This window comes from Cervus canadensis, chromosome 9 (assembly GCF_019320065.1).
Source record: "Cervus canadensis isolate Bull #8, Minnesota chromosome 9, ASM1932006v1, whole genome shotgun sequence".
In the NCBI taxonomy this organism is placed as follows: Eukaryota; Metazoa; Chordata; class Mammalia; order Artiodactyla; family Cervidae; genus Cervus; species Cervus canadensis.
The window spans coordinates 77,374,920-77,394,642 of NC_057394.1; the positions used below are offsets into that span (position 1 = coordinate 77,374,920).

The following is a 19,723-nucleotide window of genomic DNA, read 5'->3' on the forward strand; positions in this document are numbered from 1 at the left end:
TATACAATTACGTATTTCAGCCATAAATAGAAAAGAAGTCTGGACACCATGCTACAACATGGGTGATCCCTGGTTTCAGTGATACTGGAAGAAGCCAGACACAAAAGGCTGCACATTGTATGATTCAGTTGACATGAAATATTCAGAATAGGCCCATTCATAGAGGCAGAAAGCAGACTTGTGGTTTTGAGGGCCTGGGGGAGAAGGGAGTGGAGTCAATGGATGGGTGTAGGGTTTCCGTGTGCAGTGATGAAGATGTTCTAGAATTAGGTAGTGGTGATGCTTGCACCCACTGCAGAGTGAACTAAATGCCGCTACATCGTACACTTTAACATGGTTAAAATGGTGCATTATATGTTATGTGTGTCTTCCCAGAAAAAGTTCATGTATACTTTCCTGCTTGCAGCACTGATAGAGTAATTTGTATTAAACCCAACTCTCCACCAAGAAAGCTATAAAAACAGAATCAAACTGAGGGGTGGGGGAAGGCTTTTGACTCTGGTCATCAAAAATTGGCCAGGGCAGGCAGGCCATGATGGTGGACTCTCAGTGGTCCCCAGCGATGGAATCTATGCCTCTGTGTGATCCTCTTCTCTTGAGTGCGGGTGTGACTTCTAAGTGGTCTCTAACCAGCGTATCACACAAGTGCCGGGCTGTCACTCTGATTCCACGACATGAGGCTAAGGTCCACCTGGCTAGCAAGCTTTCCCAGCGTGTAGCTTCTCAGCGTGCAGACGCTGATGGAGCGGACAGCCGCAGGGGAGTAGCTCGTGGGGCGGGAACAGAGGGACTGAGGCCAGAAGCTGGCTGGGAACGGCCCTCAGCCCCGCAGCCCACAAGTGTGAATCCTGAGTGAACCTGGGAGCGGAACCTTCCCTGGTCTCGCCTTGAGAGGTGATCCTACCTCTAGTGGACACAGAGGACCCAGCTAAGCCGTGTCTGGATTCCTGACCCTAAGAACCTGTGAAATAAAGTGTGTCATTTTAAGCCTCTAAGTTTATGTATAATTTGTTGCACAGCCCCCAAAAAATTAATATTGAAGAGCTAAGAGCCCAAAGTTACTAACAATATTCTGGGGTGGGCTGACCCTTCTTGGTCCCCTTTACCCTCAAGGAAAGGCTCATTTTCTGTGCAAGAGGTTGAGACTGGACAGAGAATAGCTGCCTAGAGATTTTTCGAGTTGGGAGGCAGAAGTGAATGCACGGTTAGTAAGGCAGCCAGGGCTTGAGATGCCAAGATCGTAAACTAAAGGGAACTGCAGAGAAGTGAGCCCCAACGTTCTGCAACGTTCTGCACTATTGTGTGTTGCATTTGTCCTTGAGGAATTTGCCACACCATAGATGAGTCTGAGTCTAGAAGCCAAGAAAGCAAGCAGAAAATAGTTGCTAAGAGGTTGCCTGATGAAACAGTCTGAACAGTCTAACAGAGCTGAGGAGGTAAAACTTCACATCAGGGTGCGGCAGGGAACAAGGGCCCTGATGAACAGTTCAGGTTTTTAGCCTGAGATCCTGCAGTGCCAAGCCCCAGATATAAGGACAGCCCTCGGAAAGCCTGAAGTTCCCCTCGAATTACCTCAAATTCTGATTGGATCAAGTTTTTTGCCCCCAGTCTAACTGTTGTCTAGAGGGAAATGAAATCATGTCTGAGGAAGCTGGAAATAGAAAATAAAGAGAAAGTTAGTGAAATAAAAATCCAGTTCTTTGAATAAACTACACTATACATCTGTGTGGTGGAATATTACACAGTCATTAGAGCAAACAGACACACATATGTGGTTTTGTATTTATTTGTTGACCTTAGGCATCTTCCTGAAATGTTATCAGGTGAAAGAATCAAGTGACAAACCCATTTATACCATATGATCCCAATTTTGTGATCAGACATGAAGTAGTGTTTTGCACAATATGTGTGAACTGGTTTTTTTCAGGTGCACGTATTACAGGTGCCATTTATCTTCTTTAGATGGTTTTATTCTTTACATATTCTGCATTTTGTTTTTAATAATGGATATATACGCCTTTATAATCAGAAACAATTGCAAGATGTTTCTTATTTATAAAACAAAAAGCAAAGTATCTCTTAAGTTAGAGCCTCAGGAGCAAAATAGCTTTTTGCAGCATAACTGGGAGCCACCCCAGAAGAGGAGGAGGAAGGTGTTCTTGCATTTAAGGTTGGCAGAAATCCTTAAAACAAACGGAACAGGACACATGACGTCAGGCCGTGGGCCTCTCTTCCCAGGAGTGAACGGCAGCGCCCTCCCCCCCCGCCGCCATCCGAGTCATGTGAGGGGACGTCTCAGAGGGCCCGCGTGTCTGGAGTTCAGTCCTTGCTGCGCTCTAGAGGGTCCCCAGGCCACACCTGTCGTCACCGACTCTGCAGGGACGGAGACTGAACACCTGCATTTTTTAAAGCCACTCAGGAAATCCTGAGGATCTTTGAGAGGTGAGGACTTAAAGCTCTTAAGTTGAAGAAGCCTGAAAATGAACCCGTTAACTAACTAGAGGAAAGCATTCTTCAGTTCTGCAGTTAAGGGATTCAGAGCACCAGATGAAATAAAACAAAAAAAATTTATTTGAGAAAAAGAGAAACCTTCCCTTTCCTCAACAGAAACCTCGTAAACTTCCTGAACTTCCGAAGCATTTGGGAAAATGTTTGGGGCGAACTGTTCGGTCATGGCTTTCTTTTTTCATCCTCCATCCCCGTCCCAGGCCAAGCCATTTGCTTAGTGGGGAGGATGAAAGATTGGGTGTAATGGATCATTTTCCTGCACAGTCCCATCTGGAGATGGTGAAAGCCAAGAATTAGGAAAACAGCCTGCCCGCCTCTCTGCGGGGACCCACTCATACAGACTTGAAAGGTTCAATGCTTGCCTCCCTACTTCCTTGCTCCTTAGGTTAGAGGTGGGGGGAGTAGGGTGTTTTGCTATATGACCTCCCCCTCAGCCACCAGACACAGGAAGCCATCAGCAGGCCTGCTACTCACCAGTGGGCAGCGGGGTAATCATCTCCTCATTTCTTTCAGCTGGGTTAGCATGATGACAAGTGAGTCCCAGGAGGAGACGGAAACGCGAGTGTGCTCACTGCTGACCCCTCACCGACGGGGACCGGCAGGGGCCCCTGGTCCATGCCGAGGAAGCATATTCATTTTCTTGCATTAAAATAGCCTTCCTTTATAACATCAGAGAGCAGATAAATAATCTGAAATCTTGGAATATATATATGTATGTTTGTGTGTGTGTGTGTGTGTATATAACCTCATTAGCAAAGACTCATCTACAAGTTAACATTGCATGCCTTAGGATGAGTTTGGGGAGCTTTATATGTATTTGCTTTTTTTTCCAATTAATTAAATTAGCCCTGACTTCCACGTGAGTAAGTGAGTAAGTGAAAGTTGCTCAGTTGTGTCCAACTCTTTGTGACCCCATGGACTACAGCCCACCAGGCTCCTCTGGGATTCTCCAGGCAAAAATACTGAAGTGGGTTGCCAGTTCCCTTCTCCAGGGGATCTTCCTGACCCAGGGATTGAACCTGGGTCTCCTACATTGCAGGTGGATTCTTTACTGTCTGAGCCATGAGGGAAGCCCCATGTGAGGTTGTAGAGTGAAAAGATTTGGAAGTGGATAGTAACAAGAGAATATAAAAACTTGTTTCCTTTACATTTCAAAGATCATTCACTGAAATTTAAATACAAACTCCTTGAGAGCTTGTTGGAAGAAGAAGGGGAGGGACTACATATCTTTCCCCTTGTGTGTGGTTTGAACTAATGTTTTCCGGCAAATGATGATAGCTCTGAGTAGACTCTTCAAACATTCTGCTAACTTTCGCTGGTTGACTGCCTTTCTTCATGTCACTGGGGATGTGATATGACATTTCTGCATCTTAATTCCAGGCAGATGAGTCAGTATGACTTTGTGTTTTAATGTCAGAATAAAACATTGCCATTAGTGTCTGATGATAGAGAATATTTTTCATCTTTTTTAAAGTGCTTACCTCAAAAAACTGTTGTCAAATTCTGATACAAATTTCTAGATTGTGTTTTCTTCATTTTATGAGTTTCTTGTTGGAATTACATTAGCTAACTGCACAAATATTGTCACCCTGCTTATTTAACTTCTATGCAGAGTACATCATGAGAAACGCTGGGCTGGAAGAAACACAAGCTGGAATCAAGATTGCCGGGAGAAATATCAATAACCTCAGATATGCAGATGACACCACCCTTATGGCATAAAGTGAAGAGGAACTAAAAAGCCTCTTGATGAAAGTGAAAGAGGAGAGTGAAAAAGTTGGCTTAAAGCTCAACATCCAGAAAACTAAGATCATGGCATCTGGTCCCATCACCTCATGGGAAATAGATGGGGAAACAGTGGAAACAGTGGCTGACTTTATTTTTGGGGGCTCCAAAATCACCGCAGATGGTGACTGCAGCCATGAAATTAAAAGACACTTACTCCTTGGAAGGAAAGTTATGACCAACCTAGATAGCATATTAAAAAGCAGAGACATTACTTTGCTAACAAAGGTCCATCTAGTCAAGGCTATGGTTTTTCCAGTGGTCGAGTATGGATGTGCGAGTTGGACTGTGAAGAAAGCTGAGTGCCAAAGAATTGATGCTTTTGAAATGTGGTGTTGGAGAAGACTCTTGAGAGTCCCTTGGACTGCAAGGAGATCCAACAAGTCCATCCTAAAGGAGATCAATCCTGGGTGTTCACTGGAAGGACTGATGCTGAAGCTGAAACTCCAATACTTTGGCCACTTGATGTGAAGAGCTGACTCATTGGAAAAGACGCTGATGCTGGGAGGGATTGGGGGCAGGAGGAGAAGGGGACGATAGAGGATGAGATGGCTGGATGGCATCACCAATTCGATGGACATGAGTTTGAGTAAACTCCAGGAGTTGGTGATGGACAGGCAGGCCTGGCATGCTGTAGGCCATGGGTAGGTCGCAAAGAGTCGGACAGGACTGAGCTACTGAACTGAACTGCACAAATGGCACGGTGGGATGGATTCAGTACACCTGTGCTGGGAAGTCATTTAAATTCCTTGAAAGGTCAGCATTGGTGGCTAAGGGAATCCTGCTTGGCAGCATCACAAAACTGTGAGCTAAGTTCTCTGGAGTAGCAGCTTTCAAACTTTTAAGTAGTTTGGGATTTTTAACAGTTCATTTCCAGACCTGCACTTGCATCCGTGCTCTGAACTCTGTACTTCAGGACAGAGTTCTCACTTCTCCCTTCTCACTCTGTAAAAGAAAGGCCTGCACTCTACTACTCCTAATCTCACTAGGATACATTGCTCTGGGTAGAAAGCCCCCTAGGCGCAAAATAAAATATCCATTCAAAATCTTGGTATCAGCCATGTGAAGTGACCAGCTAGAAATCTTTATGTAAATCAGGTGGTTTCCAGTTCTTTGCTTTCAATGAAATTGAAGGATGATGCAATGGAGTTATTAGCTGACAGATCACTAAACATCATTTTGTATGAATAAACTACATTGTAATTTTTGGCATGTAACTCAGAGGATTTCAAAGAATTAAATGACTACTATAATATTGATAATATTTCCATTTCCATCTACTTACTGAGGTGCTTACATATTGGATTAGCAAAATTAAAATAGCAAAAAGTAAAAGACACTTACTCCTTGGAAGGAAAGTTATGACCAACCTAGATAGCATATTAAAAAGCAGAGACATTACTTTGCCAACAAAGGTCTGTCTAGTCAAGGCTATGGTTTTTCCAGTGGTCATGTATGGATGTGAGAATTGGACTAAAGAAAGCTGAGCACCGAAGAATTGATGCTTTTGAACTGTGGTGTTGGAGAAGACTCTTGAGAGTCCCTTGGACTGCAAGGAGATCCAACCAGTCCATCCTAAAGGAGATCAGTCCTGGGTGTTCATTGGAAGGACTGATGTTGAAGCTGAAACTCCAATACTTTAGCCACCTGATGCGAAGAGCTGACTCATTTGAAAAGACCCTGATGCTGGGAAAGATTGAGGGCAGGAGAAGGGGATGACAGAGGATGAGATGGTTAGATGGCATCACCGACACAATGGACATGGGTTTGGGTGGACTCCGGGAGTTGGTGATGGACAGGGAGGCCTGGCATGCTGCAGCTCATGGGGTCGCAAAGAGTCAGACACAACTGAACTGAACTGACTATAATATTGATAATATTTCCATTTCCATCTACTTACTGAGGTGCTTACATATTGGATTAGCGAAATTAAATTAGCAAAAAGTAATATTCATCTTTGAATATAATGAAGCATTGTATAAATCTCCACTAATTTCACTGAGCTGCATTTCCAATAAAATACTTTCTTATAATCAATAACTATCAAAACATCTCATATATACCTCTTATTTTGATTTATTGTGCTTTCATAATAATTATGATAAATCAACTGAGACTATTTTAACATTTATATCTTTAGAGTCAAAGGAAATTTTAAAGAATAATTTATATATACATATACGTTTTTGCCAAGAAGTATGATAGGATTATTAATGACTTTTGAGAATTGTGGGCATGAGTTTAAGGTGGAACAACAGTGATTTAAGCTTCAGCTTGTTAAAAGTGAACTCATTTCTCTATTTTTTAGAGAATGATGATAGGTGTTAAATCACCGTGGTATTTGGAATCATCTGGATAGATCAAAAGGGTGATTTAACAGTTTAAAATTTTTTACAGTATACTGCAGTTACATGTTTTATGACTATTTGAACTGTCAAAGCAAAACTCAAAATGTTAAGAACATAATTACCATACAAACAGATGAATCAACACTTTAGTTAACCCGTTAAAGAAGGGACCAACATGAGACAGTTTTTTTTTGTTGGCAGGGGTGTGTTGGGTGGGGGTGGTTTGCATGCAGGATCTTAGTTCTCCAGCCAAGGGTTGAACCCACGCCCTCTGCAATGGAAGTACTGAGTTTTAACCGCTGGATGGCTAGGGAAGACCCAGCCATTTTTTAAAAGATATCAGACTCTGGGGTTTTGTGTAGTTAGTAACAGAAGGAATGCTGAAACAAGACTATTAAATTAGAAACAAAACTGGCTAATTCCTATACTGCATTAAAATCATGGCCCTTAAGGTTATCTGCTCTAGCAGACAGAAGAAAAATCAATACACCTTATTATTTTCATACAAGCCAACCTCCAATTTTACAGAAATGTAAAATTGTAAAATGACTGGACTGTAATCAAGTGTAAAAGTAAGTCAAACTTCCATTCCCTGAAAGAGTCAGATTGCCTTAAAACTAACTTGTTAAAAAATACTCTTAGCAAGATATTAAAAGTTCACAGAATCATCAGTACCATCTTTCTAGATTTCATTATCCTTCAATTAAAAAATAAATTAATTTTTTTTAAAGTTCACAGAATCATCTTTATCTTATTTGCAAGTATTGGATAATTCTCCTTGAAAAGCTTATGATGAGATAGTTTAAATGTTAACTTAAAAAGGTAAGAAGAATAATGTAATTTTTCAAAATCCTTTTAAGGGCTACATGAACAATAATTCTCTAAGTTTAAGTATGCAGTTTATGTTTAGCCATGTTTTAGAGGATTAGTAGGCTGTTTCTGCCCAGATTTGTATGTATTTTCTAAGAACAAGTACATAAAGACTAGCACAAGGATCAAACTCAGAAAATTTAACATAGGAGCTGATCCACAAATTTCGTCATTTATTCTAGTCAAGTCCTTTATAAGCTATTTTCCCGACGTCCAATATTTGAGGCTGTGTGATACTTACCAAAAGAATTCTCTGATCTTTCCCATTTATATAGATAGAAAACAACCTGTGGGAATGGACCTCAAGGGCATGAAATCACGGTGTAAAGAATGTAAAATTGGATAAGGCTGAGATGGGCTTGCAAGGCACAATTCTGAATACAATGTTTTAGCTGGAACAGAGAGGAAGAGCTCTTTTTGGTGGATTGTCTGAAATATGGACTAACAATAGCAAATGCCAGGACTGCCTTGGTAGACTGCGTTGGTGTACTGCAGAGAAAGGCATCCAAGATTGAGGGATGTTGGGATGTTAAAGAGGATTTGTCATATAGACCCTGCTCTCCCACCTTGAGTGGGACCAGAGAGCACACTATTACTGTCAGTTCAGTTTATTCATCTCCCTTGGCTCTAGTCTCGTTGTAACAAAGATTTGAAACGACAGACTAACCTACAAGTAGAGCAGATGGGGTTTCTCTGCTCTTGTCTCATCCTAGCAAGGATTTGAAACAACAGACTAATTACAGCTCAAGTAGGCAGGATTTATTAAAGAGGCAGCAGACAGTGTACCCTCAAATTTCTTGTCTCAAAAGACTAATTACAGCTAGGCAGCAGAGAGTACACTCTCAGGACTGACCCCATAGAAGTGGCTCCCTCTTGCTTCCCTTCTTATAGGTTCTGTCTCTTCTCTCTGGAGCCCGATTGGTTCAGTCTTATGCAAAATAGGGCTTGTAGCCACCACCAATCAGGGAAGGGAATGCCATGGGGCATACGCTTAAGGCCAATCAGAGGAGGGGAGGTGTTTGGGGCATGTTTATCCTGCCAGAGGTTCTCAGTCCAGTCCTTGGCTTCCTCTTTCATAGCCTTTTTCTTTTGTTTACCCAATGAGTGGTTCTTCTAGCCACCATCTTGGACTCGTTTTTCCCTTCTAACTACCTTAACATTACCATGACCATGGACAGTGGATTTGGTAGGGGGCCGCAGCATCCCCGCGCACTCTGTAGTTGCTCTTCTCTGTAGGGCAGAAATTGCAGTGGGAACACTACCGCACAGCTGGAGTCTCTAAATGCAGTGTGAATTATGGGGTCCCAGGGGTGGCAGAGGCCAGGAGGTGGCACCTAACTGGGAAAGGTGGAAAATATTTAACGTGACCCCCACACCCCCAAAGACACTGGCATATTTTCTTTTTCCTCCAGCGTTCAGTAACACAGGCTTGTTCTTTGTATTTCTGTACTTGTTAGGGACTTCTCTTCTGGGGTGATTTTTGTGTGTGCTACAGCGACTAGCCACCTGATCTGCTCCCTTTTCTTTTCAGAGTCACTATGGGATTCTGGCTCCTCCATCTTCTATAGAAGCAGTATCTCCAGGGAACGGTTCTGAGTTCCTGTCTGATCTGACTTGAGGTACCACATGGCCCACAGATGCCTGGCAGTTTCCTCAAGGATTTGGTATTTGGTTCTCTGCTCCCTCAAAGTGCAATATTATTTGCAGTTTGCACTATTATTTGCAAAGTGCAAATAATAGAACTTAAATGAGATCATTTGAAAACAGTTGTAAGAAATAGAAACTTGAAGTGGTCCATTTTCGTTGCAATGGTGAATGGTATTGTTTCCTTAATTTCTTTCTGTTTTCTCATTGTTAGTGTATAGGAATGCAAGGGATTTCTATGTGTTAATTTTGTATCCTGCAACTTTACTATATTTGTTGATTAGCTCTAGTAATTTTCTGGTAGAGTCTTTAGGGTTTTCTATGTAGAGGATCATGTCATCTGCAAACAGTGAGAGTTTTACTTCTTTTCCTATCTGGATTCCTTTTACTTCTTTTTCTGCTCTGATTGCTGTGGCCAAAACTTCCAAAACTATGTTGAATAGTAGTGGTGAGAGTGGGCACCCTTGTCTTGTTCCTGATTTTAGGGGAAATGCTTTCAATTTTTCACCATTGAGGGTAATGCTTGCTGTGGGTTTGTCATATAGAGCTTTTATTATGTTGAGGTATGTTCCTTCTATTCCTGCTTTCTGGAGAGTTTTAATCATAAATGAGTGTTGAATTTTGTCAAAGGCTTTCTCTGCATCTATTGAGATAATCATATGGTTTTTATCTTTCAGTTTGTTAATGTGGTGTATTACATTGATTGATTTGCAGATATTAAGACAACACTGGCGCCTGGACTCTTTAGACAAAGTTGAAGCCTGGACTCTTTAGATAAAGTTGAGTCTGGACTCTTCAGATAAAGTTGAGGTTGGGGGAGGGAGATCAGACTGGATCCTAAAGAGACAGGACCCCACCTGTGGCCTGTGCCCTGGCTGTGAACTTGCCTGATGGCTTGTGGATGTGATGCAGCTCATGTACCTGGAGGGTCCCTAAGTAAACAGGATGTTGGGGGAAGGGACAAACTAGCAAGAAAGTCTTTGTTGAAAAATGAGGATGTAAGTTGGGAAGGGAGAAAGAAGGATACCCTGTAAGGAAGTAATGAAACTTAGGTGACATCTGGGAAGATTATACATCCCATGGTACTCAGCCAATGAGGAACTGGGGGGAGGGACCTGCGTGTTAGGAAACAAATTGCTGATTGTAACTGCCCTGAGGGTGCCTGCCCCCCAGATACCGGATGTTGCAAGACCATCATGAAAAGTGCCATTTCTGCCATGCTTTGTGTCTCTAAGTCCATCCCTTGGTTTTGGGCTGATGAGCGTGTTTCTCAGACAGTTACTTTTCTTCTTCTGAACTCCCAGGTTTCCTGCCAGAAAAACACATTCGTAAGTCTCATAGTGAGGGCTAGTGTCATTCATGGCACACAATGTAAAAGCAGAACTTTTGTTAATTTGTGCTTTTCAGAATATCCCTGTTTAAATCCATTTTTCATTCTTAGGGAGAATTGCAGTTGAAATCATCTCTTGGAATAGAATCCCCCGTGAAAGTGGCAATGAACTCAATTTTTGCAAAGGCTTCTAAAACTATTTGTTGGAATTCTATTTAAATTTCGCTATGATTTCATCCATAAGGTCATTTCCCTTACCTGTAATTCCTAAAGAGCCACTGTGGAAATTTTCTAAATTAGCTAGTGCTGAGCATCTCAAGAAAGGGCCAATCCAGAGACCTTATCCTTGGAAATAGTAAGAAACAGTAGCATGACAAAAGAGGCTGGCTTCCAACCATCACCAGGCAGTTCTCACGTCACCTTGTTGCCAGCATTTCTCTGAGGTGCTCCACCTTCCATAACAAAACGTGAGAACACCAGGAGGTGATGCTCGTGTGCAAACTGACATGATGAGCTGTTAACAGAAATGTCAAGGGGCCTCTCGTCCGTAGGTTCCACATGTCCTGTGTGATGACAGGGAGAAGTGTGTTCAGCTGTAAACTAAAAACAGTTTTAGGACAATGTCGGTTGCATTCAAGTTGTACAAAAATGCATGCAGAGTTGATTTGGCAGAGAAAGCATTTGTCAAACATGTAGTGTCATCATTCATGGAGCCCAAGGTAGCACTGAACAGAAACACACCCAAGTAAATCCAACTTCGAGGAAGAACAGAGTCTCGAATGGTGTGGTGGACAGAACCATGGTCCCCAGAAATGTCCACATCCTCATCCCTCAGGGCCTGCGAACATGTCACCTCAGGTGGCAAAAGGTGTGCCGATGTGATGAAGGTAAAGACCTTGAGACGGGGAGGGTATTGTGGGCTTTTCCGGTCAGTCCAGTGTAATCACTGGACCCAGTAAGAGGGAGGCAGGAGGGCCATGATGACACGCTGCTGTCTTTGAAGATGGAAGAAGGAGCCAGGAGCCGAGGGATGCAGGTGCAGTGGCATCCAGGGGCTGCAGGGAAATAGATCACTCGCTTAAAGGGAAGGAGATGAGTTCCCCCCTGGACGCTCCAGGAGGAAAGCAGCCCTGATGACACTTGGTGAGCCTGCAAGACCCATTCCAGACATCTGACCCCCAGAACTCTAAGATAATAACTGATGTTGTGTTAAGCCGCTGAGTTGCAGTCATTTGTTGCAGCAGCAGTAGGAATCTAATACAGATGGCAAATCCTCAGCTAGGTGAAAAGTTCCTGCGTTCCATCTCATATTCCTCCCAGTTGGAAGTTGAAACTTTGGGTATGTAGTTTAAAGAGTGCCCCAAAAGTCCGAGTATGTGTTTTATGTTTTCAGAGAGTTTTATGATTCTGTTGCCTAATGCAAAAAGGAAATTGAATTTTTAACTTATCCTTTGGGTCCTTGGAAAAACATGTGAAGTGATGCCCTTTACAACTCTTCTATACCAAAGGTATGTGCAGCTTTACAAGCAAATGATTTGCATCTTCCTTAGAACTAGCAACCCAAGCTAAATCTTGCAGAGGATAGCTCATGCTATTTTTTCCCCAGGATTTCTTGTTGGCAACTTTACTAAATCCCTTTTGCTTGGAAATTTTAGGATGGCCTATATCCTTTATTTCTAAGTTTTTTTTTTTTTTCAATTATAAGAGCTATTTACAAATAGCACAGAAAAATTGTAAGTTAGATATAGGGTTCTATCAATAATTTTTTTGTTTTACTAGGGAAATTTATCAGAATCAGGAAGATAAGGAGCAAAATGGCATGAATAATTTTTAAACAAGACACAGCTTTAATGTAGGTTTCTATATACTGTGCTGGGTATTCTCATTGATTATGTCATTTAACTCATTTATTCCCCACAACAACCCTAAAAGGTAGGAACTATGGTTCTATATTTTACAGAAGAGAACATTGAGGTGTAGAGAGGTTAATCAACTTGTTCAACATCACACAGTAAGTTGTAGAGTCAGGATTAAAATCCAAGTTTTATGACTTTGGGCTTCCCAGGTGGCTCAGATAGTGAAGAACCCGCCTGCCAATGCAGGAGACCTGGGTTCAATCCCTGGGTCAGAATGACCCCGTGGAAGAGGAAATGGCAACCCACTCCAGTATTCTTTCCTGGAGAATCCCATGAAGAGAGGAGCCTGGTGGGCTACAGTCCACGGGGTTGCAAAGTGTCAGAAGCAACTTAGCACGCAGAGTTCAGTCCATGACAATTTATGTTATAGCTTTTATACAACTGTGAAAGGAAAACTAATTGTTAAATTCAAACAGCATTCCCAAACAGATGAAACTAATCACATTGATTTATTTCTCTAAGTATAGTTGATTTACAATGTTAGTTTCTGCTGTATAGCAAAGTGATTTACACACACACACTCACACACATATATATTCTTTCCCATTATTGTTTGTCACAGATATTGAATATAGTTCCCTGTGCTGAAAATATAGCAGGACCTTGTTATTTATCCATCCTATATGGATGGACTAGTGTGCATCTGGTAAAACCCAGACTTCCCATCCTTCCCTCCGTACCCCCTCTTCCCCTTGGCAACCGCAGGTCTGTTCTCCATGTGTGAGTCTGTCTCTGTTTTGTAGATACGTGCGTGTCATATTTCATATTCCACATGTTTGTTGTTGTTCAGTCACTAAGTTATGTCTGACTCTCTGCAGCCCCATGGACTGCGGCACACCAGTCTCCTCTGTCCTTCACTGTCTCCTGGAGTTTGCTCAAGCTCATATCCAGGGTTGGTGATGCCATCCAGCCATCTCATCCTCTGCTGCCCTCTTCTTCTTTTGCCTTCAGTATTTCCTAGCATCAGGGTCTTTTCCAATGAGTCAGCTCTTCGCATTAGGTGGCCAAAGTATGAGAGTCTCAGCATCTGTCCTTCCAATGAATATCCAGGGTTGATTTCCTTTGGGATTGACTGGTTTGATCTCCTTGGTGTTCAAGGGACTCTCAAGAGTCTTCTCCAGCATCACAATTCCAAAGCATCAATTCTTCGGCACTCAGCCTTCTTTATGGTCCAACTCTCACCTCCATACATGACTACTGGAAAAACCATAGCTTTGACTGTATGGACCTTTGTTGACAAAGTGATGTCTCTGCTTTTTCATACACTGTCTAGGTTTGTCATTGCTTTTCTTCCAAGGAGCAAGCTTCTATTTAATCTCTTGTAAAAATGAATCCAAAGTGTGGACATGGCAAATGATCAAAATAACCGATACTGGAGAAAGCCTTAGATGAATGACAGTGTAAACATACATAGAGTGGACACTCTGTGGGATTCTGTTACGGAACAGTGAGCTCGTGGAGAGGTCCGTGAGAAAAGCCAGTCACAGGGGGCATGAGACGCAGCCCCAGAGCATGGCGGCCTCACTGGCTTGGAGTTTCTCAAAGAAGCTGTGATCCCTCCACCACAGAACCTTTGCATCTTCTGTTTCTTCTTCCTAAAATGCTCTCCTCCTGACCCTTTACCTGGTTGACTGCTTCTTATTTTTGTATCTCAAATCAAAGCCCAAATCCCTGTCAGTATTTATTAAAGTTCATAATCATGTGAGTTAATAGCAGCAGTTTGTTTGATTTCCGTTTGGCTGTGCTGGGTCTTCATTGCTGTGAGGGCTTTTCTCTAGTTGTGGTGACTGGGGGCTACTCTGCATTGTGGTACTCAGGCTTCTCATTGCGGGGCCTTCTCTTTTTGCAGAGCATGGGCTCCAGGGCTCCAGGGCTCCAGTAGTTGCAGCTCACTGGTTGTGGCGCACAGGCTCCAGTTGCCCTGTGGCTTGTGAGAACTTCCCAGACCAGGGATCAAACCCGTGTCTTCCACAATGGCAGGCAGAATCTTTACCACTGAGCCACGAGGGAAGCCCAGTAGTTTTTGATTCCTATCTGTGCCCTTGGTGATAAATTCTGCAAGAACAATAAACTGTCTGCTTTTGCTTCCCATGACATCTCCAGAACCTTAAAACATAAGAGAAAACTTATTATCGATTGAATGAGCCAAAGTTAACTTTTGTGTCCATAAAAAGTATTATCTTAAAACCCTTATTACAGTTCTCCTGTGTTTCTGAATCCGTGAATGAAAGTCATATGTACTTCAAATTGATTAAACTCAATCTGACAAAATTTTCCAGGTTGATAGAGCAGATAATTCACTGTAATTAAGTCTTGAGATTAAGGTCTTTTCAGGATGGCTCACAGATGTGGAAATAGCACCTACGGGGGATACTTAGTGATAGGGGCCCTCTATTTAGACAGTAGAATCATAGCATTTTAAAGTTCAAACTGCATTTCATTACCAAACTGAGGCCCAGAGACACGACGTGACCAGCCCGAGGTCACATAATAATGAGGCCAGCACAGGACCGTTTAACCCTGTGCTCATCCTGCCCTGATAAAAAAAGGAGCAGAATAACTCCCAATTTGGGTTATAAAATTAGTAGAAACTCGACGGTGGGGTGGGGAGGGGGTGTGGAAATAAGACAGGAAGGTAATCTAGTAAAAAGAAATTCTAGGTTTGGGAATGTCTGAAAATATCCAGCAGACTTGTGGGCAGAGAAGCTCAGAATTAATACCAGACAGATCTTTAGGTCATTCTTTCTTTCTTTGGCCACATAGCAAGCAGGATCTTAGCTCCCAGACCAGGGATCAAGCCCGTGCCCCCTGCAGTAGAAGCTCAGAGTCTTAACCACTGGATCACCAGAGAGGTCCCTCAGGCAGGTCTATAGCCTGCTTTCTTCTCTGTGTAAAGAATGACTGAAGGTAAGGCATTAGTCGCTCAGTCGTGTCTATTTGTGACCCCAGGGGCTGTAGTCCACCAGGCTCCTTTGTCCATGGGATGTCCCAGGCAAGAATATTGGAGTGGGTTGCCATTCCCTTCTCCAGGGGATCTTCCTGACCCAGGGATCGAACCCGGGTCTCCCACATTGCAGGCAGATTCTTTACCATCTAAGCCACCAGGGAAGCCAAAGAATGGTTAGCTGTTTAAAACAAATTTGTGTTTGTGTGTGTGTTTGCTGGTAAGAGATGATCTAGGTGGCATCACTGAGCACCCAGTGTTTAGCACAATGCCTGCCACAAGGTGTTAAGTCTCTCAGTCATGTCCCACGCTTTGCTACCCCATGGACTATAGCCTGCCACGCTCTTCCAGGCAAGAATACTGAAGTGAGTTGTTGCCATTTCCTTCTCCAGGGGATCTTCCTAACCCAGGGATCAAACCTGTGTCTCCTGCATTGCAGGCAGATTCCTTACCGTCTGAGCCACCAGGGAAGCCCCCTGGCACCAGGTAGCTGCTCAGAATATATCTGTCAAGTGTGAATGAATGAGTGAATAAAAGAAGGAGTAGGCAGGCCATCCTCGGATTCCCCTGACACACCCATTTGCCAAAGTGTCACATCACATACTGTGGTGAGCTGATGACACTCCCCAAAAAGATATCCAGATACCCATGTCCTAACCCCTGGACCGTGTCATGTCATATGGGAAACAGAATTTTTCAGATGAGGGGTGATTAAAAGGATTTAGAGATGGGGAGGTAACTACTATCTTGAATTTTGTCTATCCTCTTAATTTTTTAAGATGTGTATCTATATACATTTTTCATTTTCCACAGTTTCAAATTACATAAAGGAGATCCAACTGTAAGTTTTATTCTGTGATGTTTTAAAACTTGCTTAACATTGAGATGTGTCACGTAGCTGTATTTCACCCATACTAAACACAGCATAATGTGACACTGTAAAGACATTCTAGTGAAAGTGAAAGTGAAGTCCCTCAGTCGTGTCCGACTCTTTGCGACCCCGTGGACTGTAGCCTACCAGGCTCCTCCATCCATGGGATTCTCCAAGCAAGAATACTGGAGTGGGTTACCATTTCCTTCTCCAGGGGATCTTCCCAACCCAGGGATCGAACCCTGGTCTCCCACATTGGAGGCAGACACTTTAACCTCTGAGCCACCAGGGAAGCCCAGAGACATTCTAGAACTTACCAGTTCTTCAGGTGGTAGACACCTAGACTTTCAGCTCTCCTGAAGTGTGTATGCTACTCTGAACATTCTTGTTCAAGCTTATCAGGGCAAGGATGTGTCTCACTAGGGTATGTGCCTCAGAGGAGACCTTCTGGGTCAGTGTACGAGGATCTTGACTCTTACCAGAGGTATTGTTTTCCAGAGTTCTAGAACAAAAATTCAAAATTCAGTTTCAGTGAAACAGTTTCTTCCTTTTTTCACCCCCCCCAGTACATATTGCTTCTGTAATTTGATATGTAATCATACTTGCCTTTAATCTCTTATGTAGAGTTACTTCATGATTAACTCTTGGATTCTAATAGTCATTTATCTAGCTGCATGGGATCTTTAGTTGTGGCATGTGAACTCTTAGATGCGGCACATGGGCTCTAGTTCCCTGACCAGGGATGGAGCCCAGGCCCCCTGCATTGGGAGCGTGGAGTCTTAGCCACTGGACCACCAGTTAGGGTTAGAATCCCTAACTCTTGGATTCATGGTCATCTTTAACTGTGCTAGTGTTTTAGAACCAGATTATGGTCTGGGAAGAGGCTACATGTTCTTGACAGAGGTGAAGGGGCCAATAGATTATATGAATAAACTCTAGAGCCAAAATGTCTGGGTTCAAAACCCAGCTCTGCCACTGACTTAGCAGCTGTGTGACCTTGGGCTGGATACTAAATCCGTGCCTCAGTTACCACCAGTATAAACTGGGGAACGCACTAGTATTCACTTCAGAGGTGGTTGTGAGGGGTCAATAACAATGCGTGAAACACTTGGAATCATGCCAAGTATAGTAAGCAGCACATAAGTGGTTGCCATTGTTGTCGTTGTTATTAATGTTGCCATTTCCATAAAGCAAACCTGTGTAAAAAGTCAGACATTCTCAGCAAATAACCCTGTCTCACACTTAACAGAAATGATCAATGTCAGAACCCTCATCTTCATGTCAGCAAATGGAAAAACCTTCCTCTGTGCCTGCACTGTCCCCCATTTGACAGTAGACCCTCCTGTCAAGACTCCTGCCCTGGACTCTGGGGTCCCCCCCGCCATGTCACCAGGACACCAGGCAGTCACTCGTCCTTTTCCCCCTACTGATCACTCACATCTCACATTGACATTTCCTAGAATCTCCCACCCTAAAATAAAAACTCCCGAGAGCCCAGGTTTTCCCTCAAACTACCTTAGCCGGTCTTTAAATCATAAAAAGAACTAACTATAGACCCCTCAAAATGTTCATTCTTGCTCACTACAGCCTCAGTTCCCACTCTGCCCCCTTTCCGGGAGCCATCTCGTCATCACCCCCACGCTGCTGTCACGCTGTCCCTTCCCCGTCCTCTCCTAATGGGCCTCTTGACAACACGTGGCACACGACCACTTGCTTCTCAGAATGCTCTTTCCTTGGTTTCCTTTACACAAACCTGTCCCGAGTTTCCCTTCCATCCCCCTGACCCTCTTGCTCAGGCTGACTCTGTTTCCTTCTCTCCCAGCGCGATCTTGTCCAGTCCTGTGGGCTTCCAAAACCTTTAAAAATTACTGGTAAGTCCAAAATTATAACGCTGGCTCTGACTTCTGCACTGAGCTCCAGACTTCCATGGCACCTGTTTATTTGACATCAGCTGGATGTTTAATGACAACTGTGACATCAGTCAAGCAGTCACACGGGCTTGCTTTTGTTTTCGGACATGCCAGATTTGTCCCCACCTTAGGGCCTTCAGGTTTGCTGTCCCCCCTTTCTAGACGCTCCGCACATCCATCTCTGCATTCCTGACTCTGTCTGTTCAGTGGGGTCTTCACTCGGCATCCCTCTCTCAGCGGCCCTCTCTGACCATTCCATCCAAAGGAGTCCCCAATCCCCACCCGGTTGTCTCCCTGTTCTCAGTGTCTAATTTAGAGCATTTATTATTATTATAAATCATCTTATTACTGGTTTATGTCCTTTTCCCTTGTACCTACCCCAACTCCTTCCAGGAATATGTGTCTTTAAAGTGAAAACATGTGCTAAAAGACTTAATGCCAGAAACAAAGTCTTCCCTTTCTTTATCTGTCTGCACTGGGTCTTCATTGCGGTATGCGGGATCTTTAGTTGCTGTGTGTGAACTCTTAGCTGCGGCATGTGGGATCTAGTTCCCTGACCAGGGGTGGAACCCGGGCCCCCTGCATGGGGAGCACAGAGTCTTAGCCGCTGGACCAGGGAAGTCCCAAAGCCTTCACTTACTACAGACAGAAGGAAAGCACATTTTGCAGGTGACATGTTGATAGATAGTTTTCGGACATAAAACGATAGCACCTGTGTGCCAGGCATTCGAGGATGCCGGGGATAACATGGTGAGGAGGACAGACAAGGGGACAAGGGTCATCATGGAAGGTCTGACATGTAGTAAGGGTTTAAGAAATAGTTGCTGAATGAATCTACTGATTGACCCATTTCAGTCCAGGTAAGTTCCATCTCTGATTATGAATGGAAGATAGCAGAAACATTCTTACAATGTCTACTGTTATAAATTTTTGAGGAAAATACAGAAGCAATCGTAATGGATATGTTTGTGGAAGCACTGCAGGTATTCAGTAAATCAGGAAACTCAGCACTGATACACACCCGTGCTGAGCATCACTGGCAGCCTAGCAGGCCCATGGCCCTTTGTTCCCAAAAAGTCTGTAAAGGCTGTGTTTGTGTTTGGATTTCTCATTTTGCTACAATATGTAAAAGTCCTGTTTAGTCAGGCAGCTTGCTTTGGGTCTATCAGCAGAAGTGGCTTAAAAGCAAAAATGGCATTCCAGTGACTCCACCTGCAACTCCTTGACAGTGATACCCCCAGTATGAAAATAGCCATTTGAAGTAAATTCCTATTTAAAAGGCACAGAAAATATGCAAAGGACAGTGTCTGTCAAGGAAAGTTCAGATTCAAAACTAGTTCTTTTTTTTTTTTTTTTTCCAGTGGGTTTTGTCATACATTGATATGAATCAGCCATGGATTTACATGTATTCCCAATCCCGATCCCCCCTCCCACCTCCCTCTCCACCCGATTCCTCTGGGTCTTCCCAGTGCACCAGGCCGGAGCACTTGTCTCATGCATCCCACCTGGGCTGGTGATCTGTTTCACCATAGATAGTATACATGCTGTTCTTTTGAAATATCCCACCCTCACATTCTCCCACAAAGTTCAAAAGTCT

General features: G+C 43.3%; 1 long non-coding RNA gene across 4 annotated transcripts in view; it reads left to right on the forward strand.

Moving 5' to 3' along the window:
* The window catches only part of LOC122447189, a 349,507-nt gene that overhangs the window by 306,321 nt on the left and 23,463 nt on the right, over positions 1-19,723 (forward strand). For all 4 annotated transcript variants that reach the window (XR_006271158.1, XR_006271157.1, XR_006271156.1 and 1 more), the window contains one exon: positions 9,043-9,130. This is a non-coding gene — a long non-coding RNA (uncharacterized LOC122447189). The remainder of the gene's footprint in view (positions 1-9,042; positions 9,131-19,723) is intronic.